General features: G+C 44.0%; 1 pseudogene; it reads right to left on the bottom strand.

The window, feature by feature from the left end:
• Window positions 1-1,475: 1,475 nt before the first annotated feature.
• Window positions 1,476-8,306, bottom strand: part of LOC130016786 (zinc finger protein 345-like) — a 29,367-nt pseudogene continuing 22,536 nt past the window's right edge.

Below are 8,306 nucleotides of genomic sequence, written 5' to 3'. Positions count from 1 at the left end.
ACTCAGACAGTCTCTCACCCTGTTCCTTCCATTCTAGGCCATTGGTCCCGATGTGGAGTTCTTCAGCTGATCTTCTCTGTCCTATCTTGGCATTAAAATCACCCACGATGATCTTGTAGAAGGTGTGGTCTTCTTTATAGAACTTCTCCAGCTCCATGTAGAATTTCTCGATTTCTCTTTCATCATAATGAGAAGTTGGTGCGTAGACAACGAAGATAGAAACTGCAGGCAGTGAGCCACATCTATTCAAATGTAAACGTTCGATTCGGGTTGTTAGGCATTCAAATGAATCAATGCTCTTGGCCAAGTTTGTGTTGACAAGGACACTGACGCCTCCAACACCTCTTTTATCGCATGTTCCGAGGAACAATTCTTCTCCAGTGTCGAAAACAGCATGTGAGATTCGTGCCTTCTTGTCTCGGTCAGACCAATGATGTCGTACTTGATTATCCACGCTTGTACCATCAGGTCCTCGATGGATTTGTCTGATGCTAGCGTACGTGCATTGAAAGTACAGACGATCATTTTTGTCTTCCTTCATTGTGGCAGCCTAGTCCGGCCTTGAGATTTTGACATATGGATTACCGACATATGAATTCTTATTATAGAATATCTTCACGTTATTGTAAGTTGGACACACAAAATTGATGGACAGAGTCAGTAAATTCTGTGAATTCCCCCCCCCCCCAATTTATTAAAGGAGCAAACTGGAAATAATTCCTCCTATAGAAAACTGACTCACCCTTTTAAAGACAAAATGAAATACATCACATGTGGGTTTGATTAATGCTCATTGCGGAACCTGTGATGCAGGAGTGACGGCAACACTGCATCGTCACACAGCTGAGACAGACAAAGCGGCCATAAGTGATGGCTTTCAGGATCAAAGAATTTTTTTGGTTTTTTTTTTCTGTTTTGTAATTTCTATTTATTGGGGGTTGTGTGGATGGAGGGGCACACCATGCAGTGTCTAGTATCAGTTCTGTGGGTTTATGGAGACCATAAGGACTGCTGGGCATGGAATATCCATCCCTGTGCAAAGCAAGTATATCTTTCACTGCACTATCTCTAGGACCCACAAATTAGCATTGTAAACAACTACCAATGTCAAGCAAATGAAAATTCACAGTATTTTTATACATGGTTGATTTCAGTACCTAGTGAAGCTAATGGTCCTCTACTCCAAGCATCAGGCTTTGGAATTCCTCCCTGCCACGCCCAGCCCTCCACCTTAACAATCACATACTTGGTCCACTGAGCTATCCCGCTGGCATAATAATATTTATTCTGAATTAGCGAATCTTACCAACGCACTCGTACATGCTGACCTCATTCCCAACTCAAAGTGCTGTAATGCCAAATCCTGAAGCCACGGTTTCAGTTCTGGAACTGAACACAACATGCAATTCAAGAACTTGTCAGAAAAAAAAAGTTGGAAAATGATGCCACGAATTTAGAGTACATCTCTGTAGTTCTCAAAGTCCAAAGAGTCCCATACTAAGGAAAAGATCCGGTTAGTGGAAAATTGTGAGGATCTTGGCAAAACTACACTAGGTTTTGTTTTTGTTTTTCAGCAGACCTGGTGACGTTCGGGGAACCATATGTGATGCTGGTTATTGAACAGGTCACCTTCAGGAAATGCAAGGCACTCCTCCATGTACTATAGTTCAGATCCAAACTAGCTCTGTTATGTGCTCACTTATTCGGATTTAAACAAAAAGGTCTAAAAATATTTTTACAGGTATAGTGACACCGTGGTTGTGAATCCAATCAGGTAAGTCATAGATAGGGGATGGGGTGGATCAGAAACGGTGAATCTCATTGACTGACAGAGAGCAAAAATAAGAACAAAGACATGGGCGCAAATTACAGGATCATTCTGTGACAGAGAGTCCAGGGGAGTGAAGAGCCGCATGACTGTGTCACAGACCCATGGATCCAGGAGTCCACCGGACTCAGCAGTGTGTTTCATACATGCTCAGGGCACCCATACACTGCACAGGGCCTGAACTAGCAAAGGTCCTCAAACATTCACCTGCACACACGCCTCTCCTCCCCGACCTCAGGGCTCCTCCTTCCAGCCAGGAAATGACCGCAGGCTTCATCCCAGAGTGCCCTGTATCGACAGAGACAGAGGCATGGATAAGAGACAAGGAAAAGGTGACAGGTAAATCCCCGTGTTTTCCTGATATAACTTGGCAAATATCTGAAAGGCATCAGCAGAATGTCCATTTCCAAAATGCCACATATTTGTAGTTATTCGAGAGGTAAGACCCAGGTTTCAATTTAAGAGTGAAATAGGTGGATCCTGCTACTCCACCAGAGTGATTCCTGAGGACAGAGTTGAGAGTAAGCCCTGATTATCCATAGGTGAACCCTAAAAAAAACAGGGAGGGAACAGCTACCACACGGCTGTCCAACATCCCAGCCCATCAAAATGACAGCTACTGTTGTACACACAGCTGCGGCCCAACCCCAGGAAGCCCAAGTGGGTCTGTCCAGACACGGTTGGCCCCACACTGCTCTCACCGACAGCCTACAGATGCTGGTAGATCTCCAACATCACGTCCCTGTAGAGCTTCTGCTGAGAGGCTGCCAGGCACGACCATTCCTCCGGGGTGAAGTTCACAGCAACGTCATGGAAGGTCACTGCGTCCTGAGTCAGCACACGGGGAGGGTCGGAGTCAGAGTCTATCTTAGCCTCATTCCCACTACTGTGAGGCCAGGACCCAGGGTCCTATATTGTCGCTGGGCCTCTCCCCTCCGAATGAAACAACCTCCACGCATGACTGACGGGCCCCAGAAATCACATAAGGCAGCTGGATCTGCTAAAGTGGGAGGACGTTATACAGAAGGCTCTTGGATGTATCTGCCTTTCCTGGTAACCCCAGGTCCAATTCGAGCACCACTGGTCCAGTGATCACTGTAGAGAGGATCACCTGAACACAGACTTGTACGACCCCAAAGACCATCCCCGGGTGCAGCAGAAACCACTGCCTGCCCACTGCTGTACCCCCACAGCTCATGACAACTAGGACTGAGAACTCAACAGTCCATATAGACCACTAGTCATAGCTGTGTACGGACATGTGTGCCTGTAGGAACTCACTGCTCAGGGCCGCCCCAAATTCCTCTCAAAAAAGTTAGAAGTTTCTTGACCCCAACATCTCTACTAGCCTCAGAGATCCTTGGCTCTTTCTCCTTCAGATAAGTGCATGCCCAGAAATCGACATGTCTGGCAATGCCAGAGTGTAGCACATGGAATGATTGTGAGAATCCTTTGCTGTGCCACCCCAAATAAAACAGAAAACCTAAAATGAAACCCTTGGACCTCCAGCATCCCATTGGTCACCTAGACCTTTAAGGGACGATCATTGAGCACTGAGCTTCGAGTACTCCTCATGCACCACTGGGTCGGCCCCAAAGCCAAATAAAACAAAACAAACATACACAATAGCAGCTTCGAAGAGCAGAATGGGACGGTCTGATCGGAAGTCTCATCTTGGAATCCGTCCAAAAGAAACTCAAAACAGATGGCCCTGGGGGCTGGAGCAATAGCACAGCAGGTAGGGCTTCTGCCTTGCACGCGACCGACCCGGGTTCGATTCCCATCCCATATGGTCCCCTGAGCACCACCAGGAGTGATTCCTGAGTGCAGAGCCAGGAGTAAGCCCTGTGTATCGCCGGGTGTGACCCAAAAGGCAAAAAAAAAAAGAAAAAAAGAAAAGAAAAAAAAAGAAACAACCCCAAACAGATGGCCCAGGAAGCCCGGGCACTCCTGGCACTATCTCATGTCATTCTGTCCCTCTACTCCTACCTGGGGACGGTCTATCAGAGACCGTGTCACCATCTTCTCCCACCACTGTTGTTCTGAGGATCAGCAAGAGACTCCATTTAAAGACCTTGAGAAGTCAGAATAGTGAGCACCAGAGAGGAGCACCTCCTCCCACCCCTGAGCTCGGACCAGCCAAACCCTTGGGTAGAGGCTCACAATCCCACCTCAGGGAGACAGTGGCAGAAACTCCTGTCTCCGCTGGGGATACAAATTTTGCTGGCATCTGTGCTGAACTTCAGGATAGGAGCTAGGGCCCAGGCTGCAGGGGTGGAAAAGGCAGCATTCTCTGACTCCAAAATTCCTCCCTAGATACCACAGGAAAGTCCCTACAGGCCCAGGTAGGGGCTGACTCTGAGTCCAGCATCTCCCGAAAACCAGCGCCTCTGCAGGCTCGCAGAAGTGCTGCCCCTTGAGAACTATAGCCTGGAATGTGTCTTTTCCACTGGGAAAGACACAGGGACTTATAGTGGACAAATGTTCAGCCACTCTCCTGCAGGGTGGACAGAACCTGAGCCTGAGCACTCTGTCCCAGGAACCGAGATCACTTCTGGGTACAGTTGGGTCAGAGACACAGCCCTGCTCTTTACCACTGGACCTGAGCCCTTATGGGTCCTGATTTACTCAAACCCTAAAATGGCACATCTGCGTGAGCCTCAGCCAACACTTGCTCCTGTCCTACAAGAATATATTAGAAAACCGCGCAAACAGTCGGTTGTACAGCAAAATAATTCAAATAGCCCGGACATTTACTAAGGACCATAATATGAACTGTCAGGAATTAAGACCTGAGCACTGTAGATTATGAACAAAAATACTGAAACAAAAAGGCAAATTCGAAGCACAAGAAACAAACAGAATTCATGTGCAAAATAAGAGGGAAGAACATTTAAATAGTCAAATAGCAGGACCTTAAAACTTTGTTTTTCTGCTCTTCCTCTTCCCCCGCCAAGCTGTCCTGGTCTTCTTCCCCACCCAGTCTTTACTCCCCCCCCACAACCGGTTCCGGTGGGGGCGTCGCCTCTTCTGAAGTGGGCGTGCCTTTGTTAGAAATGGGCGTGGCCTGATTTTAGGCAGGCGGCCCCTTAAGCAGTTGCAGGTATTTTAGACATACCAAGAAACCTAGTACCCATACCTACACAACAACATGAAGAAACAACGCAAATTCCCACTACATGCGGAGAACGATGAAAAGAGTCCAGAAGCCTCTGTAGGTGCGACACACCGAAGGGAACTCTCTGACAAAGAATTCAGATATGAAGTCATGAAGATGTTCAATGAACTCAATGAAACAGTCAGACATATATCCAGTAAATTAAAGGACATGAAAGAAACACTCGAGAAAATACAGGAAGAAATGAGAGTAGAAATTGGAAAGCTATGCACAGAAATGTCATGAATTAAAGATTCCATAGATTAAATAAAAAACACAGTCTGTTACCTCAATAGTAGAATAACCCACTGATTCTGAGGACAGAATCAGTGAGCTGGAAGATCAGCTGAACCAAGTCAACAGGCAACAACGAACAATGGCAAGGGACCTCAAAATAGCTCTAGAGTGAATCAGAGTCCTAGGAGACGATTCCAAGAGGAACAACATTAGAATTATTGGAGTATCAGAAACTCAGGGAAACAATCCCAATGAAAAAGCCACGGTTAAACAAATCATTGCTGAAAAATTCCCAGAGCTCAACAATGCAGCCATCAGGTTCAAGGAGCCCGAAGGGTGCCAGCTAAAAGAGACCTTAACAAAAACACTACAAGACATATCATAGCCAGAATGATCAATGCTGCCAATAGAGACACAATACTGCAAGCAGCAAGGTCAAAGAAGGAAAACACATACAAAGGAGCATCCCTTAGATTCACGGCAGACCTATCAGAGGAAACCCTCCAAGCCCAAAGGCAATAGGGGGATATAGTGAAAAAACTCACTTAAATGCGTCACCAGGAATACTCTATCTGGCTAAACTCTCACTCAAAATTGAAGGAACGGTACACTATTTTCTAGATAAATAGCAGCTCCAGAACTTCATAGACTCAAAACCAGACCTAAAAGAAGGGCTAAAGGGTCTACTATAAGACAAGACAAACCCCCTATAAGCACAACAGACCCTTACAGAAAGATGATACAAAACCCCACAACAATAATATCTCTCAATATCAACAGTCTAAATTCACCAATTAAAAGACACAGAGTGGCAAAATGGATTCAGAGACAAAACCCAACATTCTGCTGCCTACAAGAAACTCATCTCAACAGTCATAGCAAACACAGACTCAAAGTGAAAGGATGGAAAACAATCCTGCAAGCAAACAGCTCCCTCAAAAAGCTGGGGTGATCATACAAGTATCCGACAACATTAATTTCAGGCTGAAAAAGATTAGAAAGGACAGCAAAAGCTATTTTCTCTTCATCAAGGGATATGTACAATAGTAAGAAATCACACTCTTAAATGTATATGCATCTAATGAGGAAACAGCTAAATATTTAAAACAACTGCTAATCGATTTTATGGAGGACATTGCTAGCAACACAACAGTAGTTGGAGACTTCAACATTGCCTTATCACCTCTGAATGGATCAACAAGAACAAAACTCAGCAAGGAAACATTGGCTTTGAAAGAAGAAATATAAGAGAAAGGGCTTATAGACCTCTACAGGGCTTGACACCCCAAAAAGAAAGAATACACATTCTTCTCCAGTGTGCACGGAGCATTTTCCAAAACAGACCATGTGCTAGGCCACAAAACATACCTCAATAGAATCAGGAAGATAGAATTAGTATTAACAATCTTTTAAGACCACGATGAACTGAGGATAGAAATGAATCACACACAGACACGGAGAACCAAATCAAACACCTGGAAATTAAACAACTCAATGCTGATCAATGAGTGAGTAAGGAAGGAAGTCAAGGACGAAATCAAAAAATACCTGGGAGTGGCTGGAGAGATAGCACAGCAGGTAGGGTGTTAACCTTGCATGTGGTCGACCTGGTTTCGACTCCCAGCATCCCATATGGTCCCCTGAGCACTTACAGGAGAAAATCCTGAGTGCAGAGCCAGGAGTAACCCCTGTGGATCTCCAGGTGTGACCCAAAAAGCAAAAAAAGGATACTTGGAAACAAATGAGAATGAAGACATGAGCTACCAGAACTCATGGGATACAGCTAAAGCTGTATTAAGGGGGAAATTCATAGCTCTGAAAGCATACTTTTTTAGAACAGAAGAAGGATGCACATAAACAATTTGATTTCACAGTTCAAGATCTTATAAAAGATCAACAGAATGAGCCCAAATCAGGCAGAAGGAAAGAGATCATAAAACTTAGAGCAGAAATCAACGACATGGAAACCAAAGAAACAATCCAAAAGATCAATGAAACCAAGCGCTGATTCTTCGAGAAAATAAACAAGATAGATAAACCACTAGCAACACTCACAAAAAAAGAGAGAGAACACGAATAAATCGAATCAGAAATAAGAATGGGTATATCACAACAGGAACCAAAGAAATTCATAAGATCATCAGAGACAACTTTGAAAGTCTATATGACACGAAACAAAAGAACCTAGAAGAAATGAATAAATTTCTGGATTCCTATAATCTCCCAAAGCAGAATCAAGAATATCTAGAGTACCTGAATAGAACTATGAACATCAAGGAAATTGAAACTGTAATCAAAAGTCTTCCCCAAAACAAAAGCCCAGGTCCAGATGGATTCACTAGCGACTTTTTCCAAACATTTAAAGAGGACCTATTTATTGCTAGTTCTTCTCAAGGTTTTCAGGAAATTGAAGAAAGAGAATCTCTCACAAACAGTTTCTATGAAGCCCATATCTCTCTCATACCAAAAGGAAACAAAGACAGCATAAGAAAACTACAGGCTGATATCACTGATGAACAAGGATGCGAAGATTCTCAACAAAATACTAGCAAATAGAATTCAACAACTCATCAAAAAGATCATACACCATGACCAAGTGGGATTCATCCTCGGGATGCAAGGATAGTTTAACATTGGAAATCAATCAACATAATCTATCATAACAACAAAAGAAAAGATAAAAATCATATGATCATATCAATAGATCAGAGAAAGCATTTGACAAGATCCAGCAGCCGTTTATGATGAAAACCCTCACCAAAATGAGGATAGAGTGGACTTTCCTCAATATAGTTAAAGCCATCTACCACAAGGCTACAGCAAGCATCATGCTCAATGGGGAAAAACTGAGAGCCTTTCCTCTAAGATCAGGGATGAGACAAGGATGCCCACTCTCTCCCCTATTGTTCAATATGGTACTGGAAGTACTTGCAATAGCGATTAGGGAAGAAAAAGATATGAAGGGCATTCAGGTAAGAAAGGAAGAAATCAAGCTCTCAGTATTTGCAGATGATATGATACTATACTTAGAGAACCCTAAAGCCTCTACCAAGAAATTCCTAGAAAAAGAAGACTTCGATAGTA

Source organism: Sorex fumeus, unplaced genomic scaffold (assembly GCF_029834395.1).
Source record: "Sorex fumeus unplaced genomic scaffold, SorFum_2.1 ptg000168c, whole genome shotgun sequence".
Classification (NCBI taxonomy): Eukaryota; Metazoa; Chordata; class Mammalia; order Eulipotyphla; family Soricidae; genus Sorex; species Sorex fumeus.
Note: the sequence above shows the minus strand (reverse complement) of the source record. Positions and strands in the feature narration are given on the sequence as shown.